The 24,527-nt window shown below is 44.9% G+C and overlaps 1 protein-coding gene across 12 annotated transcripts in view; it reads left to right on the top strand.

Moving 5' to 3' along the window:
* LOC138845844 (uncharacterized) overlaps positions 1-24,527 on the top strand; it is a 112,716-nt gene that overhangs the window by 14,830 nt on the left and 73,359 nt on the right. For 2 of the 12 annotated variants that reach the window (XR_016222390.1, XR_016222397.1), the window contains exon 3: positions 8,320-8,515. The exons of 9 other annotated variants lie outside the window; for them this stretch is intronic. The gene's annotated coding sequence lies outside the window, so the exon portion shown is untranslated. Of the gene's footprint in view, positions 1-8,319; positions 8,516-17,055; positions 17,291-24,527 lie in introns of those variants that run through there. One more of the 12 variants, XR_016222393.1, reaches the window with a different exon arrangement.

The following is a 24,527-nucleotide window of genomic DNA, read 5'->3' as shown; positions in this document are numbered from 1 at the left end:
GGAACAGGACTGCAGTAAACATGGGGGCACAGATCTCTCATCCACAGACTGACTTCCTTCCCCTTGGATGTACACCTGGTAGTGGGGTTGCTGAACTGGATGGTAGGTGTAGTTTCTCTTTTTTGAGCAACTTCCTTACTGCTTTACTAGATATACATTCTCACCCACAGAGTGCCAAGCGTTCCCTCCCCTCCACAGACATCCTCACTTGTTATCTTTCGTCCCTTTGGTATCCCATTGTGGTTTTGCTTTGCATCTCTCAGAGATAGTGATGAGCATTTCTGTCCAGTACTTCACAGTTTCTGTAGTTCCCTCCTGTGCCATGGAACAGGAGAACCACTTACATATCTTTAAGCAATGTCTATTTCTATCTACAGCCATTTTTAAGTCTGAATTACTTTTTTTTTTTGCTTTTGCTGTTGGGTTGTGTTTTATATCGACTTTACTAACTGCTATGTCAGATGTATGGCTTGCAGATATTGTTTCCATTGCTCTACAAAAGCTATTTAATTTGGTGAAATTCCACTTGTCTGCTAGTTGGCTTGGTATCCTGTGCTCTTGGGATCTGATCTAAGAAATCCTTGCCCATTGCACTGTCCTGAAGCAGTTCCCCTGTGCTTTCTTTTATTTGTTTCAAAGGCTCAGATCTTACATTTTAGTCTTTCTTTCTTTTTGATATCTTTTTTGATACCAATATTAATCACCCACAGCATTGATGAGTATGTTCTGTGCTCATTATGACCAGGTTTCCTTCTAGGTTCTTTTCATTTAATCAATTTGTTCTTCCCAACAGTGATATAGAGTTAGGTTCTGTGGTTAACCACTGTCTTGCAGTTGAGGATCCAGAGGCAGCGTTCCACAAATGATAAGTCTGTTTGGTTTGTAGCACTCCTTAAGTCTAGTGTTTCTAGACTGCCTAGATGATCTGTCCATTGACAGGTGGGATGTTGAAGTCCCCAGCTCCTATTGCTGTAGGGTCTCTACCTCCCTTTAGATCCAATGTTGTTTGCATTACATGCTTAGGTGGTCTAGTTTTCAGGTGCATGTATGTATTTACAGTTGTTATATCCTCTTTTTGACTGATTCTTTTATCATTATGTAATGTGTGTCTGAAATGGATTTCTTCCCGGCAGTATATTTTGTGTTGGTATTTATCCATTCAGCCAGTCTGTATTCTTTAAGTGGAGAATTTAACCCATTTATATGCTAGGTTCTTTTTATTTTTTGACAGGTAGAGTGGACAGTGAGAGAGAGAGAGACAGAGAGAAAGGTCTTACTTTGTCATTGGTTCACCCTCAATGGCTGCCGCGGCCGGCGCACCGTGCTGATCCAATGGCAGGAGCCAGGTACTTATCCTGGTCTCCCATGGGGTGCAGGACCCAAGTACTTGGGCCATCCTCCACTGCACTCCCTGGCCACAGCAGAGAGCTGGCCTGGAAGAGGGGCAACCGGGACAGAATCTGGCACCCCAACTGGGACTAGAACCCGGTGTGCCAGTGCCGCAAAGCGGAGGATTAGCCTAGTGAGCTGTGGTGCCAGCCTATGTAGACACGTTTTTCTAGGGACAAGTATTTTCAGTCATCTTGAATATAAGCTAGGAATGGAGTTGCTGAGTCCTACAGTAAATCTTCATATCTCCATTTGGATAACTGCTTGTTCATTACAGTGACTGCACTATTTCACACTCTCACCAGCAATGAGTGAGGTCTGTTTGTCCATATCCTTTACAACTCTTGTTCCTCCCCATTGTTTTGACTCCTGCCACTCAGGTAGGGGGAGTTGGTTCACACTGTGGCTTCCATTTGCTTTTTCCTGGGGCCAGATGATGTTGAGCAACTTTAACTGTGCTTATCTTAGAAGAAATGCACTTTTGAACATTTTACTCATGGTTGGTTGAGTTGTTCATTTTCCTATTACTTAATTGTAAGTGTTCCTTATATTTTCTGGACAGATAATCTTATAAGATACATGATTTTTTTATTTTTTTATTTTTTTTAAATTTTTTTGACAGGCAGAGTGGACAGTGAGAGAAAGAGATAGAGAGAAAGGTCTTCTTTGCCGTTGGTTCGCCCTCCAATGGCCGCCACGGCCGGTGTGCTGTGGCCGGCGCACAGCACTGATCCGATGGCAGGAGCCAGGTGCTTCTCCTGGTCTCCCGTGGGGTGCAGGGCCCAAGCACTTGGGCCAGCCTCCACTATACTCCCTGGCCACAGCAGAGAGCTGGCCTGGAAAAGGGGCAACCGGGACAGAATCCGGCGCCCCGACCAGGACTAGAACCCGGTGTGCTGGCGCCGCAAGGCAGAGGATTAGCCTAGTGAGCCGTGGCGCCGGCCCAGATACATGATTTTAAAATATTTTGTCTGAATCTCTGTGTTATTTTTTCACTTTGAAAATGTGTTTCTTGAATTAAAATTGTTTGAGATTTGGAGAAATTATCATTTATCTTTTTATTATGTATCATAGTTGTGATGTACTCATAATCTGCGAGTCACTCCAAGTTAGAAAGATTTTGTAAATTGTCTTCTAAGTGATTTATATTTTTGACTCTTAACATTTATGTTTTAGATGCTTTATTTTAGCTTTCATTTTGGAATTCATGAGGTAAAAAACTAAATGAGAGGCATGGAGGATCATTTTCTGCTAGGGCCATTGGGTGTGTAGAGCATCATTTGCTGTGTTTGTAAGTCTGCCCAGGATGCTCCCTTCTCTAGGCCTGCTCAAGTCTCCTGCATAGATGCACAAGTCTAATCAGGGGTGAGTAGACAGAAAGGACTTTCTCTTTGTTTACTGATGTAGCACAGGCCCCCACCTGCACAACAACCTCTAGACCACCAGGGAAATTCACAAGACTTTCCAGGTCCAGACATCTGTCTTCCTGGTTCTGCTCTGTGAAATTGAGGCTAGCACGCTGGGTTTTGGGAAAGTCCTGGGTGCCAGAGCTCTTGCTGGTGCACATATGTCTGTTGGGACCACTTCAGTCCACCTGTAGGTAGGGGAGCTGGTCTCCAGAGGTCAAGAGTGTCCATCAGTACATGTGTATCACTGTGTTCTATGTGTGTGCTCTCTGGGACTGACAGGTTCTTCGTCTGTAAGCCAGAACCACACAGCAGTGGAAGATTATGAAAGTGTGGGGTGCACTTCCTGTATGGAAACAGAGCCTGTTCCAGTGGAACGTGGTCACTGTCCTTGGGACATCCTTGTCTCCATCTTTCCAGCCAAGACCACCCATCTCACCTGCACAATAGACCATCTGGGTCATATGGGGTCCTGGACTAGGCCCCCTCGGTCTCCAGTGCAGTGAACAAATCCCTCCACTGCTTCTTGTACCTGTGACCCATTGTTGAGCACAGGGACAGAGACTGTGATTGCTTCTGTGTGTGTGTGTGTGGCTCCTGGACCCAATCCCGTGCCCTCAGTTAAGAACCCCTTACCCATTCTCTGTGCACCCCTCATACTGGAAGCTGGGTGCTCCCAGTGTGTGCAGGGAGGTGCAGTGCATCGCATTCCCTGTCCCGGTGATGGCTGTGGTCAGGGCTGCCATTTCATTTCACAGATGAGGACACTGAAGCTCAATGAGAACACCCACTGCAGTGCTGATCGTTGGAGGGCCAGCACTGCTCCAGTGGGGGTATTGCTTGAAAGTCAGGACTCTGCTCCACCGCAGCGTGAGGTCAGGTTCCAGGCCTGGCCCTGACCTTTCTTCATGACTGATATAGGCAAAGTCATCAGGCCCCACTGCCTCCACTGTGAGATGGTTATTTGCAGACCCCCTGGGATCTATCTGGGCCTTTACCAACAGTGTGTTCCTGAGGGGGACAACAGGTGGTTTGTGCATGCTGGGAAATGCCCAATACTAATGGCTATTTCCCTGTTGTGGGAATGTCCTTCCGTGAAGGATTAGAGACAAGCTCATCTGCTGGGGTTGGTGCTGACGGTTGCAGCACTGGTGATGTAGAGTGGTTTAGATTGCACAGGCCAGTGCCTCTCACCTGTGGGGAGCTCTCCTGTCCCCCATCTAAAGCCTGGAAAGATGCTATTTTAGTGTACTCTGTATAGTAAAGACTTCATGTGAGAAGTTTCTGGGGGGAGTTAAGCTGCATCTGCTGCTGCTTTAATATTTTATTTATTTATTTGAGAAGTAGAGTTACAGACCTAGAGAGGGAGAGACAGGTGTTCCATGTGCTTGTTCACTCCCCAGATGGTCACAGCATCCTTACTTGGTTAATTGGAGGCCAGGGGCCAGGAGCTTCTACCAGGTCTCCTATGTAGGTGCAGAGGTCCAAGGACTTGTGCCATCTTCACTGTTTTCCCAGGCCATCAACAGGGAGCTGGATGGAAGTGGAGCAGCCAGCACACAAGCCAGTGCCCATATGGGATGCTGGTGCCACAGGTAGAAGCTTTACCTACTACTCTACAGTGCCAACCCAGTAGTTAAGCCACTTTCATCTAAGGTTGGGGTCAAGTTTTTTTTTTTTTTTTTTTTTTTTTAAGATTTATTTACTTCACTGGCAGAATTACAGTAGAGAAAGAGTAGAGAGAGAGACAGGGAGAGAAGGCTTTGATCCACTGGTTCAGTCCCCAAATGGCCATAATAGCTGGTGCTAAGCCGATCCAAAGCCAGGAGCTAGGAGCTTCTTCCAGGTCTGCCACATGGGTAAAGGGTCCAAGCACAAGGCCCATGTTCCATTGCTTTCCTAGGCCTTAGCATAGAGCTGGATCGGAAGTGGAGTAGCTGGGACTCAAACCGGTGCCCATATGGTATCTCGGTGCCATAGGCGGATGCTTAACCTACTGTGCCACAATGCCGGCCCTGGATTTCTTTTATTTTCTTGTCGGTTTTTTATTTGAAAGGCAGAGTTAGAGGGAGGGATAGGGAGAGAGATACAGAAGGACAACTCTGATCTGCCGATTTAATCTCCAAAATGCCCTCGCTGGCTGGGGCTGAGTCAGGCTGAAGCCAGGAGCCTGGAACATCTCTGAGCCTTGCACACAGGTGGCAGGCACCTGAGCACTTGGGTCAACTTCCGCTGCTCTCCCAGATATGTTAGCAGGGAGCTGGAATGAAAGCAGGGCTGCCAAGACTGGAACTGGGGTTCTGAAGTGGGATGCTGGCCCTACAGGTGGGGCTTTACCCTGTGGGCCCCAATGCCAGCCCCATAGGCCTAGGTGTCTAAAACCTTCCAGGGGTTCTTGTTAAAGGATGGAACTGCCTCTCGGGACCCCTGTATCAGAGAGAGGGGAAACCACGTTGGAACTGGTCCCCGAGTCTACCTTCCCGACCTGCATCAGAACTCAGGATCCCTGTTTTAGTTTTTTTTTTTTTTTTTCCATGATTTAGGTGGAATTGAGCTGTCCCAAGGGCATGTGCAGGTAGGGAGGTGACACTCAGAAGGAGAGGATGTGCAGGACTCGGGCGATGGGGAAAAGCAGGCAGAAGCCAGGAATGACGGGAACGAGCCAGGCTGGTACTGGAGGAGCCTGTCCTGTGTCATGGTTGGCATCTGACACTGGGAAGGTCTTGCGGGCATTTGTGAAGTGCGGGGCGGGTGAATACAGCAGAACATGAACCCTGAGAGTGCAGATGACCCGGAGGGGAGGGGCCTGAGCGGGTCCCCTAGTCAGCATGTGGGGCAGTAGCTGGGCACAGGGCAAGAATGCTCAGGATGAGAGATGACTGAACTTTCTTAAAGCACTTTTGCATGCTGACCCAGGAGCACATGAATGTACCTGGGAAAAGCCAAGCTGTCAACATAGGCTTACCACACACAGAACATAAAAACTGGGACAGGAACCTAGCCGTGTGCTGTCACGTCCTGTGTGGCAGGTTGTTGCCAGGAAGAGCCTCCTGCAGTCCCGAATGCCCCAAGGGTGGTTGTGATCTTGCCTTGGGGTCTGGGCCTGAAATGACCCTGACCTCATGTCCTCTGCTGTTCTGAATGTTGATGTCTCAGATCTGAGTGCCCTCCCATGTGTCATCTGCAGCAGGCCAGTGTGGGGAGCACAGTTTCCTTGACCTCTCCATGCTAGAGCTGCGAACCTGAGCTACTAGGAACTCTCATGTCACGTGCACCTAAGACTACTCACTATTCCAGGTGGACTGCACTTGGGTTCCATTGGAGAAGTGTGCAGGGCACAGACTGGTGGTGATCTGTGACATTTTCCAGAAGGACTTTGGGGGGACAGTGATATCACTGGGTGTGATGCAGGCCATTCCCAGGAACACACACACAGGTCAGCATTCCAGTGCCCCAGCTTCCTCCTCCACAGGCACCCCTCAGCCCTAGTGGATCAGCGGACAAACTGGATACAAAAATCCCCAGCTTGTGAACTGTTGGGGAAACTCATACCCTTCCTGATCCCTGTGCTCCCTGCTGTGCTGCCCTCTTGTTTGCCCACAGGGTCATGGGGGCCCACAGGCCGGGCTCACGGTGGGGAAGGGAGTCCTAATCTGGGTTCAAAACAACCCTGACCGGGGTGGGGCTTCCTTCTCTGGGGGTTCCTCATCTACAAAGGGTAGAATGCAGTACCTCCACATGGCTGAGACATGAGGCCCAGTGCTCCTGGCCAGGGGCCCGGAAATCCCAGGAGCTCAGGGAAGGAGCAGTCCTTGGGGACTGCTTGGGGACATCCTCTGCGTCATCAACCCAGCCAAGACCCACCCATGTCCCCTGCACACCAGGCAGTCTGGGTCACATGGGGTCCTGGACAAGGCCCCCTCTGTCACCTGTGCAGTGAGCAAATCCCTGGTCTTCTTCCTCTGGCAGACCCATTGTTGATCACAGGGACAGAGACTGTGACAGATGTTGTTTGAGTGTGCCCCTGGACCTGATTCTGTTCCCTCAATTGAAGCCCCAACCCACTCCCTGTGCACCCCTCATCCCGGAAGCTGGGGGCTCCTAGTGTGTGCAGGGAGGTGCAGTGCATCGCATTCCCTGTCCCAGTGATGGCTGTGGGCAGGGCTGCCATCCCATTTCACAGATGAGGACACTGAGGCTGCAGTGAGAACACCCACTGCAGGTCAGTTCTGTCTGACCTTATGGTCCATGTCCCTGACCATGAGGAGATGCTGCCCCAGCCATGACAGTGTCTCCCTGTTCATTGCTTACTTGGCCTTCCCAGCATTTGGTGCTCTTTGTCTGATGGACAACCCTGGCTCTGCCCTGGGGAGGTGCCAGTGTCCTCTCCAGAGACTCTCGGTCCTTGGCATTGGGCATTGTGCAGTGAGATTTGGGTGGGGAGGGCATGGCCTGGGGAGCTCGCACGGTGTGAATTGTACATTTCACAGTGGGTAACAAATTAAATTTTATTGAGGTACAGGGACAATAAGGTGGAGAAAAGGAACACAATGTGGAGGAGTAAAGAGATATACAGGATCACGGGGTCAGGGAAGGGCAGGTGTGGCACTGGGGCTGAAGCAGAAGGGACTGCAGGAGCTGGGACTGAGGCTGGGGCCAGTGCTGTGTCTGGTGCCTCTGCAGCTTCCTTGTCTGTAGCTTGGGACACGGGGCCCCCTGGCTCTACTGCCCCACACACCCCTGGCTCCAGACCCACTATCCCCAGAGACTTTTGTGTCAGGGCCTCCACTGAGCCCTGCTCAGCCCCCGGGGACACAGCTGTCCCCCACGCATCCTTGTGCCAGGGCTCATTGTTGGAGGGCCAGCACTGCTCCAGTGGGGGTGTTGCTTGAAGATCAGGGCACTGCTCCGCCACAGCCGTGAGGTCAGGTGCCAGGCCTGGCCCTGACCTTGCTTCCCATCTGGAACAGACAGATCCATCGGGCCCCACTGCCTCCGCTGTGAGATGGGCATTTGCGGACCCCCTGGGCTCTATCTGGGCCTTTACCAAGATTAAGTGACTGAGTGGGTCCTCAGGTGGTTTGTGTGCCTGGGGGAATGCCTGATACGGGGGCTTCGGAGCTGTGGGCGAGTTTGACCACTCCCCCACCACACACAGGTCATCGGTGAAAGGGGGCTGACACACGTCCAGGCTGCTGGCGATCCCTAGCCTGCTGTGGTGCGCCAGTCGCGAGGCTGACCTGTCCTGGACCTAGGAGACAAGAGCAGAGATTGGCATGAAAGAGGGAGTCCTAGAGATCCCTACAGAGCCAGCAGCTCTGGGCTTCAGCCTGCCTCTGCCTCTGAAGTCCAGCCTCCCTCCTCTGAGGGTGAAGTGGCCCCTTGCCCCCCCACACCCAGGGGCCTATGGGCTCCCAGTGGGGTCTCAGTGGCTGGTCTTTTGGCTGGCCTCAGGTTTTCTTGGGTGGCAGAGACCTGTCCTGCTTCTGGACTCACCCTGGACTTTTTCTGTTTGATGCGCCAGGTGCATCGGGGGTGATGGCTGTCCCAGTGTCCCGACCGCCGGACAAAGTGCCCACAGCAGGGTTTCTTGGGACCTGGGCTTCGGCATCGCGGGAGACAACACAGGAACATCTTCCTATGATACTCTTATCCAAGTGAGCTGGCTCAGACTCAACTCTGGAATGTTGGGGTTGTTGCCGGGCCCCCCAGGTCTCCAGGTGAGGTCAATTCCTGTGGCTCCTCAACTGAGTCCCCTCCTCTCACACAAGATGTCTGCAGAATCCCAGTGGGCGCTGCCTGCTGCACTTCTAAGCCATGCCCTGTGCACACTGTAGCCCTGTTGGCCCTGTAGCACAAACAGAGGGAACGCTTGCCACAGCAGGTACAAAGGTACAGCCTTCATCACAGCTGGGCTAGTCCTGCTCCCCCGTCCTTGCAGGCTTCTGTCCCTGCAAGGTCATTGTCCCTCTCAGGGCACCCCATCCTCCTGTCTGGTCCCTGGGGATCGTGTCCCAGTGAAGCTGGCGCCCTCGCCTGCCCAGATGTGGACAATGAGAAGCAATAGCTCCCATCATACCCTGGGTCCATGAGCCGCTCCCTGTGCATTGGGAGCCCTGTACCAGCCCCTGAAGTGTGGCTCCTCCCACCCACAGGCACCTGGAGAGTGGTTCCTCTCTTAAGCCCAAAACTGGGATGCAGATGCCCAGACTCAGTGGCCTCATGTGTAGCTCTTTGTAGCTGATGGTGGCTGACTCCCCGAGTACCCATCTCACAGCTCTGATGTGCACACTGAAGGAAGCCCATGTGTGTCCCTGATGGTACTGCAAGATCTAAGGCTTGACCCGTGCAGAGTGGCTCTGAGACACAGCCTGACTTCTGGGGAAGCTGGGGACAGGGCCATGCTCTCTGAGGACCAGAGGTCCTCAGCCTGGATTCTCCCCATCAGGGTGATGACTCTTTCAATCCCTGCCCTTTTGGATTGTTCCCCAGACTCCTGGTGTTGCACGTGTTCTGTGTGCACCACTGATCTGAGCCCCTCATGCCACTGGTCAAGTCATTCAGCCCTTGCTAGGTTTGTGGTGACATGCAGAGTGACCGAGGGACAGGACTCCACCCATGAGTCCTTGGGGCACTCCTGAACCTCCTATTGTCTGCTTGTCCTGCCCTGTGTCTCAGTGGGCCGAACCCTGTGGAGTCTCCAGCTCTGTTCTTCCTAGATTGCCTGCCTTCAGCTGGTTGTAGATACCGGGGGTGGGGTTGGAGCAGGGTGGGGTGGCAGGGAGATGGTAGGCAGTAGGGTATGGTCACCCCAATGTTGAAAGCTAGGGTGGGACATGGGTTCAGCTCCTTATTGAACACCTTGAGAGCTGAGCAGGGAGCCCACCTCCCTTACTGCCAGCTCCATGGCCTGGGGCATTTCATTGTCAGTCTGTTCTCTTTGTCCTTTTTTAATCCATGTGAATAAAACAGCCTTCCTCCTGGAGCCTGCCCCAGGAATCCTGTGGGAGAAGCAGCTTCCCAGTGCCCTTGAGCTGTCAATCAGAGCAGCTGCCACAGGGAGGGCCGCAGAGCCCTCACTGTGCACAGGAGAAGGGAAGGCCCTTGCAGGTAGCAGGAGGGCCTGCAGAACTCGTCTGAGCACAGTACTGAACACAGAGACTCAAGTCCCCGTCCCCACCTGTGCCCAGCAGCACTCTCACATAAATTAATAAAATCCTAAGGAAAAAAAAAAGAATTGGAGAAGTGGCTTAACTTTACCCAGAGATGTATGTATTTGAAAGGCAAGGAGGCTAAGAGAGACAGATCATCTCCCATTACCAGTTCACTCCCCACATGCCTGCAACCTTTGGGCCTGAGCTATGGCGCAGAAGAAGCCAGGACCTCAGCCTGGGTCTCCCCGTGGGTGGCAGGGTCCCACGTACTTGTGCCGTCATCCACTGCCTCCAAAGTTGTGCATCAGCAGGAAGCTGATTTGGAAGGAGAGCTAGGACTTGAACCCAGCTCACTGATGTAGAATGTGGGCATCCACGTGGCGTCTTTTTATTTTATTTTATTAAGTGAATATAAATTTCCAAAATACAGCTTATGTATTACAGTGGCTTTCCCCCCCCATAACTTCCCTCCCACCCGCAACTCTCCCCTTTCCCACTCTCTCTCCCCTTCCTTTCATATCAAGATTCATTTTCAATTCTCTTTATATACAAAAGATCAGTTTAGTATACATTAAGTAAAGGTTTCAACAGTTTGCATCCACATAGAAACACAAAGTGAAAAATACTGTTGAGTACTCATTATAGCATTAAATCATAATGTACAGCACATTAAGGACAGAGATTCTACATGAGGAGTAAGTGCACAGTGACTCCTGTTGTTGACTTTACAAATTGACACTCCTGTTTATAGCATCAGTAATCTCCCTATGCTCCAGTCATGAGTTTCCAAGGCTATGGAAGCCTTTTGAGTTCACCGACTCTTATCATATTTAGACAAGGTCATAGTCAAAGTGGAAGTTCTCTCCTCCCTTCAGAGAAAGGAACCTCCTATTCTGAAGACCCGTTCTTTCCACTGGGATCTCACAGAGATCTTTCATTTAGGTCATTTGTCTATTTTTTGCCAGAGTGTCTTGGCTTTCCATGACAGAAATACTCTCATGGGCTTTTCAGCCAGATCCGAATGCCTTTAGGGCTGATTCTGAGGCCAGAGTGCTGTTTAGGACATCCACCATTCTATGAGTCTGCTGAGTATCTCGCTTCCCATGTTGGATCGTTCTCTCCCTTTTTTATTCTATCAGTTAGTATTAGCAGACACTAGTCTTGTTTATGTGATTCCTTTGACTCTTAGTCCTTTCATTATGATCAATTGTGAACAGAAATTGATCAATTGGACTAGTGAGATGGCATTGGTACATGCCGTCTTGATGGGATTGTATTGGAATCCCCTGACAAGTTTCTAACTCCACCATTTGGGGCAAGTCCGATTGAGCATGTCCCAAATTGTACATCTCTTCCCTCTCTTATTCCCACTCTTATATTTAACAGAGATCACTTTTCAGTTAAATTTCAACACTTAAGAATAACTGTGTATTAATTACAGAATTCAACCAATAGTATTAAGTAGAACAGACAAAAAAAATACTAAGAGGGATAACATATTAAGTTGTTCATCAACAGTCAGGGCTATGGCTGATCAAGTCACCGTATCTCATAGTGTCCATTTCACTTCAACAGGTTTCCTTTTTGGTGTTCAGTCAGTTGTCACTGATCAGGGAGAACATATGATATTTGTCCCTTTGGGACTGGCTTATTTCACTCAGCATGATGTGTTCCAGATTCCTCCATTTTGTTGCAAATGACCGGATTTCATTGTTTTTGACTGCTGTATAGTATTCTATAGAGTACATATCCCATAATTTCTTTCCAGTCTACTGTTGATGGGCATTTAGGTTGACTCCAGGTCTTAGCTATTGTGAATTGAGCTGCAATAAACATTAAGGTGCAGACCGTTTTTTTGTTTGCCAATTTAATATCCTTTGGGTAAATTCCAAGGAGTGGGATGGCTGGGTTGAATGGTAGGGTTATCTTCAGGTTTCTGAGGAATCTCCAGACTGACTTCCATAGTGGCTTAACCAGTTTGCATTCCCACCAACAGTGCGTTAGTGTCCCTTTTTCCCCACATCCTCTCCAGCATCTATTGTTGGTAGATTTCTGAATGTGAGTCATTCTCACCGGGGTGAGGTGAAACCTCGTTGTGGTTTTGATTTGCATTTCCCTGATTGCTAGTGATCTTGAACATTTTTCCATGTGTCTGTTGGCCATTTAGATTTCCTCTTTTGAAAAATGTCTATTGAGGTCCTTGGCCCATCTCTTAAGTGGGTTGTTTGTTTTGATGTTGTGGAGTTTCTTGATTTCTTTGTAGATTCTGGTTATCAACCCTTTATCTGTTGCACAGTTTGCAAATATTTTTTCCCATTCTGTCGGTTGTCTCTTCACTTTCCTGACTGTTTCTATTGAAGTACAGAAACTTCTCAATTTGATGCAATCCCAAATGTTAATTTTGGCTTTGACTGCCTATGCTTCTGGGGTGTTTTCCAAGAAGTCATTGCCGGTACCTATATCTTGCAGGGTTTTTCCAATGCTCTCTAATAATTTGATGGTGTCAGGTCATCGCTTTAAGTCTTTAATCCATGTTGAGTGGATTTTTGTGTAAGGTGAAAGGTAGGGGTCTTGCTTCATGCTTCTGCATGTGGAAATCCAGTTTTCCCAGCACCATTTATTGAATAGACTGTCCTTACTCCAGGGATTGGTTTTGGATCCTTGATCAAATATAAGTTGGCTGTAGATGTTTGGGTTGATTTCTGGTGTTTCACTTCTGTTCCATTGGTCTATCCATCTGTTTCTGTACCAGTACCATGTTGTTTTGATTACCACTCCCCTGTAGTATGTCCTGAAATCTGGTATTGTTATGCCTCCAGCTTTGTTTTTGTTGTACATGATTGCTTTAGCTATTCGAGGTCTCCTGTTTCTCCATATGAATTTCAGCATTATTTTTTCCAGATCTGAGAAGAAGGTCTTTGGTATCTTGATTGGTATTGCATTGAATGTATAAATTGATTTTGGGAGAATGGACATTTAGATGATATTGATTCTTCCAATCCATGAGCATGGAAGATTTTCCCATTTTTTTTGGTATCCTCTCCTATTTCTTTCTTTAAGATTTTGTAATTCTCATTGTAGAAATCTTTAACATCCCTGGTTAAGTTTATTCCAAGGTATTTGATTGTTTTTGTAGCTATTGTGAATGGGATTGATCTTAGAAGTTCTTCCTCAGCCATGGCATTGCCTGTGTATACAAAGGCTGTTGATTTTTGTGCATTGATTTTATATCCTGCTACTTTGCCAAACTCTTCTATGAGTTCCAATAGTCTCTTAGTAGAGTTCTTTGGGTCCCCTAAATAATCATGTCATCTGCAAAGAGGGATAGTTTGAGTTCTTCCTTCCCAATTTGTATCCCTTTAATTTCTTTTTCTTGCCTAATAGCTCTGGCTAGAACCTCCAGAACTATATTGAATAGCAGTGGTGAGAGTGGACATCCCTGTCTGGTCCCAGATCTCAGTGGAAATGCTTCCAACTTTTCCCCATTCAATAGGATGTTGGCCATGGGTTTTTCATAAATTGCTTTAATTGTATTGAGGAATGTTCCTTCCATACCCAGTTTGCTTAGAGTTTTCATCATGAAAGGGTGTTGTATTTTATCAAATGCTTTCTCAGCATCTATTGAGATAATCATATGGTTTTCCTTCTGCAGTCTGTTAATGTGGTGTATCACATTGATTGTTTTGTGCACATTGAACCATCCCTGCATACCAGGGATAAATCCCACTTGGTCTTGTTGGATGATCTTTCTGATGTGTTGTTGCATTCTATTGGCGAGAATTTTATTGAGGATTTTTGCATCTATGTTCATCAGGGATATTGGTCTACAATATCCCTTTTCTCTTTCAATGCTGCATCTTTTTCTGGCTTAGGAATTAAGGTGATGCTGGCTTCATAGAAAGAATTTGGAAGGATTCCCTCTTTTTTTGATTGTTCTGAATAGTTTGAGAATTGGCGTTAGTTCTCCTTTAAATGTCTGGTAGAATTCAGCAATGAATCCATCTGGTCCTGGGCTTTTCTTTGTTGGGAGGGCCTTTATTACTGTTTCAATTTCCATCTCAGTTATGTGTCTGTTTAGGTTTTCTATGTCTTCCTGGTTCAGTTTAGGTAGGTTGCATGTGTCCAGGAATCTATCCATTTCTGATAGATTTTCCTGTTTGCTGGCATACAAGTCCTTGTAGTAATTTCTGATGATTCTTTTAATTTCTGTGGTGTCTGTTGTTATGTTTCCATTTTCATCTCTGATTTTATTGATTTGGGTCTTTTCTTTTTTTAGTTAGTTGGGCCAATGGGGTGTCAATTTTGTTTATTTTTCAAAAAACCAGCTCCTCATTTGGCTGATTTTTTGTAATTTTTTTTGGATTCAATCCTGTTGATTTCTTCTCTGATTTTAATTATTTCTCTTCTCCTACTAGATTTGGGTCTGGTTTGCTGCAGATTCTCTAGATCCTTGAGATGAATTGAAAGCTCATCTATTTGGTGCCTTTCCAATTTCTTGATGTAGGCACCTATTGATATAAACTTTCCTCTTAACACTGCTTTTGCTGTATCCCATAAGTTTTGGTATGTTGTGCTGTTATCCTCATTTACTTCCAGAAAATTTTTGATTTCTCTTTTGATTTCTTCTATGACCCATTGTTCATTCAGGAGCATGTTGTTCAGTCTCCATGTGTTTGCATATGCTCTAGGGATTCCTGAGTTGCTAATTTCTAACTTCATTCCACTGTGGTCTGAGAAGCTGCATGGTATGATTCTAATTCTTTTGAATTTGCTGAGACTTGCTTTATGGCCTAGTATTGTTGGATTCTTTATTCAGTGGGGGATTAAGCCTCTGTTTATAAAGTAGATTGAAAGTGTGTCAACACAGAAATTAAAAGAAAAAAAGGAGAGGAGGGAAGTATCAGCATTGCTTAAAGTTGTATATAAAATATAAAAAATCTGTTCTGTTTATATAAACAAATAGAAATCTTAAAGTAGTGAAAGTTATTAAACTACAGTGGTATATAATTCCCATCAATTAGTTTAACAAAGATTTAAGTTTAGCAAAACACTGTATTTGTCCTAGGCACATATCTACAGAAGTTATTTGGGGGTTGACTCCAGCCTAAGAAGCTGAAAACCAAGGAAGAAGATGACACAGAGGGAAATGCAGAAGAATAAACCTCAGTGTCCAAATGAGGAGGAGAACTGGGAAGCTAGTAGCTCAGATTACAATGTGGGACAATCATAATATAGGTCAGCAAGGCTGTTAATATTTGGGGTTAAAGGAGAAAACAGAAACAACTAAGGGCAAGGGTGCGAAACGAGTTAGCAAAATTGTAGGAAATGAGCTACAGTTCATTCAGATCACATGTTCACATGTGATTTTTATTAGACAAGATAGAGCTGGAAATTGTTGGTAGCTAAGACTATGTATTGATTAGATCTGAGCTTCAAAGCACATGACAGCAAATATAGATCTGAGCTTCAAAGCACATGACAGCAAATAATACCAATGATTTAAAAACATAAGGCTTTATTCTCTTCGACAAATGAAGTTGCATGTTCAGAGTTCCCTAGAATTTTTTAGAATTCACTGAGGCTGGATCCACCCAGCTTTCTTTGCTATCCCCACCGCATGGCCCTTCTTTCATTCCACCCAGCAGGAAGGAGAAAGTGGAAGCAGAGTACACAGCCATTCTCTCATGGACGTTGCTCATACCATTTCCTTGTCTTGTTAAAATTTTTATTTAAGAGAAAGAGCATGAGGACTTCCATTCTTTGGCTCACTCCTCAAATGCTTCTGATGGCCCTAGACCAAAGAGTGAAGCCTGGAGCTGAAAATTCAATCTGGGTCTCTCGCACGGGTGGCAGGGCCCCACTTGAACCATCACTGCTTCCTGCCAAAGTGCATATTAGCAGGGAGCTAGAACCAAAAGCAGAGGCAGATGTCAAAGCCAAGCAGTCCAACATGAAACCTGGGTGTCTTAACCAGTGTCTTGGTCACTGGACAGAACAACTGCCCTGCTCACTCCATTTCTATGTACCTCTCATTGAAGGAAAGGCATGACTGCACCTAAGGGAACTCAGCACATTGTGATTGCTAGGAAAGATTTAGGGAGGGGAATATTTGTGAAGAAAAATGGAACAGTGAACTGGGGACTACAGGAAGCTTTGTTGATAGACCCCAAAGAGAAGACATTTTGGTAGTAATTCTTACAGGCCTACATGGCCATCTTTTATCATGTATTGTGTTTTCTATTAGAACTTCCGTGGTATGTGTAGTCTTTGAAAAGCTTGGGAAATGTATAGTATGATACACTATAGATGAATTTTTTTTTGCATGAAAGCATGTTAAAATTCCATTTTTCTGTGAACTTTTGAAGTTCCTTTGTATTTGGGAAGATGGAAAGCAAAGATCTTCAGAAAATAGATTTTCTTTTTCTTTCTTTCTTTTCTTTCTTTTTTTTTTTTTGACAGGCAGAGTGGACAGTGAGAGAGACAGAGAGAAAGGTCTTCCTTTTCCGTTGGTTCACCCCACAATAGCCGCTGCAGCTGGCACGCTGTGGCCAGCACACCACACTGATCCAAAGCCACGAACCAGGTGCTTCTCCTGGTTTCCCATGCAGGTGCAGGGCCCAAGCACTTGGGCCATCCTCCACTGCCTTCCTGGGCCACAGCAGAGAGCTGGGCTGGAAGAGGAGCAACAGGGGCAGAATCCGGCACCCCGACTAGGACTAGAACCTGGTGTGCCGGTGCCACAGGCGGAGGATTAGCCTATTGAGCTGCAGCGCCGGCCAAGAAAATAGATTTTCTAAGGACATTAGATTTTTGTAAGGGCTCATCAGTATATATGCATACATATTAGTATATAAAATACTTATACATTTGTATATTACTATTCATTAATGCACTTTTAATTTTTTTAAAGATTTTATTCATTTATTTGAGAGGTAGAGTTACAAGGAGAGGGAGAGACAGAGAGAAAGATTTTCTATCCACTGGTTTGCTCCCCAATTGGCTGTTTTAGCTGGAGCTGGGCTGATCCAAAGCCAGGAGCTTCTTTGGGGTCTTCCATGCAGAGGCAAGGGCCCAAGCACTTGGACCATCTTCCTTTGCTTTCCCAGGCACATTAGCAGAGAGCTGGATTGGAAGAGGAGCAGCTGGGACACAAATAGGTGCCTGTATGGGATGCCATCACTGCAGGTGGAGGCTTAGCCCACTGCACCACAGCGCCAGCCCCATTAATGCACTTCTGATTTGTGAAGTACAATTTCATAAAACTAAATTCGTTCTAGCCCATTGCCTGCTTCATCAAGTTATGTGCAAGTGTAACTGTCCTGGTTTGCAGAAGATTGTAGTTTGAGATGGTCTATAGTAACTTCTAATTTAAGAAAATGCAACCTCATAAAAGGCTTGGAACCATCACCATATTTTATTGAAAAGATTTGTGTCGTTCATTCTTGACTTTCTTTCATAAGCTCTAACTTGTTTTCTTTCTGCTTGAATTCTTCAATTTTATTACAATATTATCCTGCAGTGTTTTTACTTCATTTTTTTTACAAGGCACTTTATTATTGTGTTTGAGGCAGAATGGGTAGAACCAGGAAATCCAATAACAGCTTTCTCTCTGTGCAGCCAGGTAGGAGTTAGTGGGGGTTAATCACTATGATATTTAGGAAGTGTAAAAATGCCTCAAATATAGGTATGAAAGGGCTTCCAGGTTGCATTGGTAGTGGACTTTATATATTTAATTGTTCTTTGACTATATATTTCATTTTGCGTTCTTCCTTGAAATGACAGGAAACTTATCAGTTTCTAGCTGGTTTCTGTTTTGTAGTTTCCTTGAAATACTAGTTTCTTTTTTACCCCTTTATAATCTGCTGTCATACATTTCTGGATTCCAGACTATTTTAAATTTTGGGCTAACATGAAATACCTGTACATTTTTATAGGATACAGTGTGGTTTTCCCATAGATACACACAGCCTAAACCAATCGCACCAGGCAATTAGTCCTTCCATTTCCATCATCAGGCATGAACTATGGTTACCCTGCTCTTCTGTGGAACACAAGAACCTCTTCCCTTCACCTGGCTGCATTTAGGAACTCGTCCAATCTTCAGTTATTCACTGTTTTACTGATGATTTCTTTAGAATATTTGGTTTCCCTTCTTGTTTTTTCCCCTCTGGATACTTAACATTTTAGTTATCTGTGGTCAACTCTTTGAATCTGGAATGGTACTGTTTTCCTCTTGTTTCTTCTCATTCTATGATGAATAGGACATTCTGAGTGCTTCCCCAGGCATTTTTTTCAGTTTTCTTTTACATTTATTTTTAGCCTGCTATGGGGCCATTAAATCGAGACTTCCTCTGAGTTAATCCTGAGTTTCTGTGGATTATCTCATCATCATATACAAACTTAACTGCTAAACAGAGAGTCTCCATCTTGGCTTGGGTCACTCTCCCTGATCTTTCATGAACCACACGGAGAACTTTGAAGTGCTGGTTCTTCTCCCCACTGATGGCCTGTGGCAAGAATGTAGGCAACCAGAGGTTGGGCGAGGGGTGTTGATGGTCAGGCATCATTGCTAAATAGCTGTGGCATTGTAACCAATGCGGAGTGCCCCACCAAAGATGAAATACTAACTTTGTTTGGTGCCAAGTGTGATGAGGTAAGGCTACTGAAATAAGTTCAAGATTGCAAAACATTAGACTACCTTCTGACACCTAGGAGCATGATAATCTTAGAATAGGCAAGCTTTTCCTTTAAGATTATATTTATTTATTTAAGAGGTAGAGACAGAGAGAAAGGTCTTCTGTCCGCTGGTTTACTCTCCAAATGGCCGCAACAGCCAGAGCTGCTCTGACCCGAAGTCAGGAGCTTCTTCCTGGTCTCCCACGCGGGTGCAGGGTCCCAAGGACTTGGGCCATCTTCTACTGCTTTCCCAGGCCATAGCAGAGAGCTGGACAGGAAGTGGAGTAGCCAGGTCTCAAACCAGTGCCCATATGGGATGCTGGCGCCGCAGGTGGAGGATTAACCTACTGCGCCACAGCGCCGACCCCTAGGCAAGCCTTTTTTTATAAGGAGAAGTAATTGACACTCTATAGTCTGTGGGTTTCCTTTGGGCTGGGAAAATTTGATATGTACTATGATTTACCAGAATTAGTGTTTCTGGACCCAATATGAATGTAACCTCAACTGTGGATACGGAGAAGACAAAGCAGAACTTCCAGTCTCTACAGGAATACAGAACGAGTAGGAGATGCAAGAGAAAGGAGAGAAAACATAGATGCTGCTAAATATCTATAATTCTCTTTATATACAGTGTGCAGTTTGCTTTAGATTAAGCTATAACCCAGATGTTAATAAACAGTGCAAAAGTCCAGAGATAGCCAGCTGGAGATTGGATCAGAAAGTCCATAGATGGCTAAACAAGTGCTTCTGTTTGTTATATCTTGATTGGCAGCCAATAGGGGGGAATTAGAATATCAATGATCAGAAGTTAACATTTAAAAAAAATGCTCCCAGGTTTTAATAACCTTATTAATTTTCATTTATTTAGAAGGCAGAGAGAGATACATGGACACAGATTTTTCCATCTGCTGGTTCATTCTCCAAAGGCCTGCAACAGCCAGGGCAGCCTGGGACAGGTTGAAGCCAGAAACATAATCCAGGTCTCCTAAGTGAGTATCAGGGACCCAGGAACAAGCACTTGGTACCGGCATGGGTATGCATTAGTAGGAAGCTGGAATCGGAAGTGGAGTTGGGACTTGAACCCACACATGGAAGTCACAGCTGCTTCATGAAATTAGTTTTCAAGAAAACTGATTTCATTGAAAACGTGCCAGACATACTCTACAGACTTACATGCAAGTAGAGTAAGAAACTCTTTTCCTTCACTTAGTTCCCAAGCCTTGGCCCCTACATGGTCCTTCTGGCCAGTGATTGATTTGGGAAGATTTCAGTTTGTCCAGAGCTGACTACTGCACTAGGCCCTGCTTCTGGAAGTCTGTTGTAACAGGTGTCATCAAGGGGGTCTGATGACTTGACAGAACTGCATTTCTGTGAAAATACATACAGATCGTATATTCTGCTTATTTTTTCGTGACTGCTTAATCATTGATAAGTGCAGATGGATTTTGTATAAGACACTCATGACTTGATCAGTTCTTATTCAATGGTTAACTTCCAAACTGACTGCAGAAAACATGACAAAGTGTGCAGCAGTGCCCATTCCTGTTGTTTAACATTTCTGGTTTGAAGAAAGAAAAGCACGTTACTTTAAGTTTTTTCCCCTTTGATTATTAAGGGTGAATCTAAGTTTTCAGTGTTTGGCTGTGTGTACTTCCGGTTTTGTTAACATTCTTTGTTGATTTATCTTGGAAATAATTTTTTGAGCTTGTTTTTTACTCAGGAAAGTTTTTAGTCGATTTGTTTCTTTGTACTTGCCAAGTTAAAAAAAATTTAGATTTGTTCCTTTGCTTTTGAGCTTAGACTTCTTTTTTTCTCCTGTAATTGGCAATTTTGCCTATTTAATACTGCTTTTTTTTATGTAATTTATAAGGGTTTTGTGTGTGTGTGTGTGTGTTTTGTGTATGTTATGGCATTTAAGATTCTGGAATTGTTTCTGAACTATGCATCAAATATTGTCCCCTGTTCATTCTCTTAGAAGACCTTATTTATTACATACTTAATTCCTAGGCATTTGAGAATGCTTTGCTCTTCACATCATCAGACCTTCATAGCATGTTTCTTTTTTTTCCCCATTGTTTTTAAAAGATTATTTATTTATTTGAAAGTCAGAGTCACAGCGAAAGTGGGAGAAAGACAGAGACAGAGAGAAAGATCCTCCATCTACTGATTCACTCCCCAGATATCCACAACAACCAGGGCTGGGCCAGGCTGAAGCCAGGGGTCTTATCTGGGTCTCCTATGTGCGGTGCAGGGTCCCAGACACTTTAGCCATCTTCTGCTGCTTTCCAGGCCATCAGCAGGAAGCTGGATCAGAAATAGAGCCGCCTGGACACAAATCGGCACACCCATGGGATTTCAGTGCCACAGGCAGTTTTATCTGTTACTCCACAATGCCATCCCCCTTTTGCCTATTTTTAAATTTGGTTGTTCGGTTCTTTTGTTGAATTGTAGAAGCTGCTAATATATTCTGAATATTGATCATATATATTTGTCATATATATGATTTGCAAATATTTTCTCACATTCCATAGTGGCCTTTTTACTCTTTATGTGGTCACACATGTTTCAATATTTGGTAGCATACAGACTTTTTACACCCATTACTTTTCTTTTTCAAACTTTTCTTTTTCATCTGTTATGTTAAATCTGGAAGTATTTTTTGTCCACTTTCAAAAGAAGAACCTCTTGAATTTTCATGTAATAGTTTTATATTTATAAATGTTAACAGGACTAACATTTCAATAATATTCCATTTCCTTTTCCATGAACATGAAATATTTTACCATATATTCAAATTGTTTAATAACTGAGGAAAGAGTCATGGTTCTTGGGTATTTGTTTAAAATGTTACTTCTACATATTTTATCTTTTATTTTAAATATCTACTGCTGACGTGACAAATACTGATCTTTTTTCTGTTTTGTGTGTATCTGATTTACAGCAGGACTTTCTTATGATATCTAGCAACCTTCCTATTATAAATTTTCTAGATAGATTTTTTTTTATAGGCAGAGTGGACAGTGAGAGAGAGAGAGACAGAGAGAAAGGTCTTCCTTTGCTGTGGGTTCACCCTCCAATGGCCGCTGCGGCTGGCGCGCTGCGGCCAGCACACCACGCTGATCCGATGGCAGGAGCCAGGTACTTATCCTGGTCTCCCATGGGGTGCAGGGCCCAAGCACTTGGGCCATCCTCCACTGCACCCCTGGGCCATAGCAGAGAGCTGGCCTGGAAGAGGGGCAACTGGGACAGAATCCGGCGCCCCAACCGGGACTAGAACCCGTTGTGCCAGCACTACAAGGGTAGCCTATTGAGCCACAGCGCCAGCCCTCTAGATAGAACTTTATCCCTCTTTTTCATTGCAGACAACTCCATGCTTTGCTTCAGATTTTATGTACTTTGCCAGAACTCCTAGAAAAATTCTGAGATTGTGAACATACTTTGTCTGCTCTAGAATTCTAGACTTTATGCATGGGAGTGCCTCATAGTTTCTGTAAGGACATGGCTACTGACTTTAGACAAGTTGATATTTTTGCATAAAAATAGAATGCCTTTTTATTTTAGTTTTTTTTTTTTTTTTTTTTTTTTTTTTTTTTTTTTTTTTTTTTTACAGGCGGAGTGGACAGTGAGAGAGAGAGAGACAGAGAGAAAGGTCTTCCTTTGCCGTGGGGTCACCCTCCAATGACTGCCGCGGCCGGCGCACCACGCTGATCTGAAGCCAGGAGCCAGGTGCTTCTCCTGGTCTCCCATGGGTGCAGGGCCCAAGGACGGGCCATCCTCCACTGCACTCCGGGGCCACAGCAGAGAGCTGGCCTGGAAGAGGGGCAACCGGGACAGAATCCGGCGCCTCGACCGGGACTAGAACCCGGTGTGCCAGTGCCGCTAGATGGAGGATTAGCCTAGTGAGCTGCGGCGCCGGCCTTTATTTTAGTTTTTTTAAAAATATTTAAAACCAAGAACTGAACTGACTTATCAAAATGATTATTTGCAGCTGTTAGGATGATCAAATGTTTTGCATTTTTTTGATGTAGTATTTCACATGAAAAGAGTCCCAGCTATTAAACTTCATTTTCCAAGGAGATATTTTCAACATGAACACTCACTGAACTCCAGAATGTGTAATACTCCATTAAATCTCTTGTACTGAGAGCATAATAGAGCATATTTTAAAAGGGAATTTCACCTTTTTGCTTTTATTAAAGAATTTCTGATTCAGATTGTAGATCTAGAAAGCAAGCTTAAGCAGTTACTAAGGTTGTGCATTCCCTACGCTTTATTTATTTATTTGTTGCCTTAGGCTCAGAAACGGATATTTGGTTTGGAAACATTTTTTCTTTTTTCAATTCAATTATATTTGGAAATTTTATTGTTTCACAAAATGACTTGCAAATGTTTTTCTTTTGCATAGCTGATTCCTTCTCATACTGGTTTCAGGAAATTACCTGTGGCCCACAGTGTATTGTTGTTATTGTTAGCATGTGACTCACGTCCTTCTGTCTTCCTTCCTTCTTTTAGTTTTAAACATGCTTAAAGGAGAAAAGACCAAAGGATTGAATCCTGGAAGCAGTCACCACAGTTAAATAAGAAGTGTATAAACATGGCCGGCGCCGCGGCTTAATAGTCTAATCCTCCGCCTAGCGGCGCCAGCACACCGGGTTCTAGTCCCGGTCAGGGCCCCGGATTCTGTCCCGGTTGCCCCTCTTCCAGGCCAGCTCTCTGCTGTGGCCCGGGAGTGCAGTGGAGGATGGCCCAAGTCCTTGGGCCCTGCACACCAAGGGAGACCAGGAGAAGCACCTGGCTCCTGGCTTGCTGCAGCGCGCCAGCCGCGGTGGCCATTGGAGGGTGAACCCACGGCAAAGGAAGACCTTTCTGTCTCTCTCTCTCTCTCACTGTCCACTCTGCCTGTAAAAAAAAAATTTAAAAAAAAAGGTTTAAAAAAAAGAAGTGTATAAACACTGATATATTGAAGGAATCACTATTTCACCAATAATTCTGTCATTTGTATGAGTGAGCTGTAGGTGAGCAAGGCATCTTGGGAGCTGTCAGGGACTTAATGCCTGTTACCATGTTAGACTGATGTTTGTAGAAAAAGGGGATTAATACCACCTTTTGGTAAAACTACTACTCAAACAGTACTTTATACTTTGCGTATCTGTGTGGGTGCAAACTGTTGAAATCTTTACTTGGTATAGAGTTGATCTTCTGTATATAAAGATAATTGAAAATGAATCTTGATGAAAAATGGGATGGGGGAGGGAGTGGGAGATGGGATGGTTGTGGGTGGGAGGGATGTTATGGGGGGAAAGCCGCTATAATCCAAAAGTTGTACTTTGGAAATTCATATTTATTAAATAAAAGTTGAAAAAAATACCACCTTTTGAAGGGAAGTTGCCTCGAATCACAGTTTTTCCTGGGGCTTGGCTTTTGTGTCTTTTGGTTAGCATTTTGTACAGATTCAATGTCAGCAAATGAGGTGAGCAGAAATGAAGCGTTTTAGAAAATATGTTTATTCCAGTTGACAAAGGGACAGCTGCTTATTAGATAGCATAGCTGGAATTACCTAAGGATCCATGGCTATATCTTTATACATTATAAAATACCTGTCTTTAATATAGATATTTGTACCATTTAGACATGCTCCAACATGTAGTAGACAATCACTGGGTACCCTAAACAAATAAAGGAATAACTAGCATTGAATATAATTTTGATTTAATCCATTATAGTTCTGGGCTATGAAATATGAGAATCTCAATGCTTACTTTAAAAAAAAGAATATTAGGTTGGCATTTGACACAGCAGTCAAGATGCCTCTTGGGACACTTGCATCCATATTGGAGCGCTGGCTCTGGCTCTGCTTTTTCTTTTCTTTTTCTTTCTTTTTTTTTTTAAAGATTTGTTTATT

Source organism: Oryctolagus cuniculus, chromosome 16 (genome assembly GCF_051225735.1).
Source record: "Oryctolagus cuniculus isolate XC-2025 breed Fujian yellow rabbit chromosome 16, ASM5122573v1, whole genome shotgun sequence".
In the NCBI taxonomy this organism is placed as follows: Eukaryota; Metazoa; Chordata; class Mammalia; order Lagomorpha; family Leporidae; genus Oryctolagus; species Oryctolagus cuniculus.
This window is presented reverse-complemented; position numbering and strand designations above follow the sequence as displayed.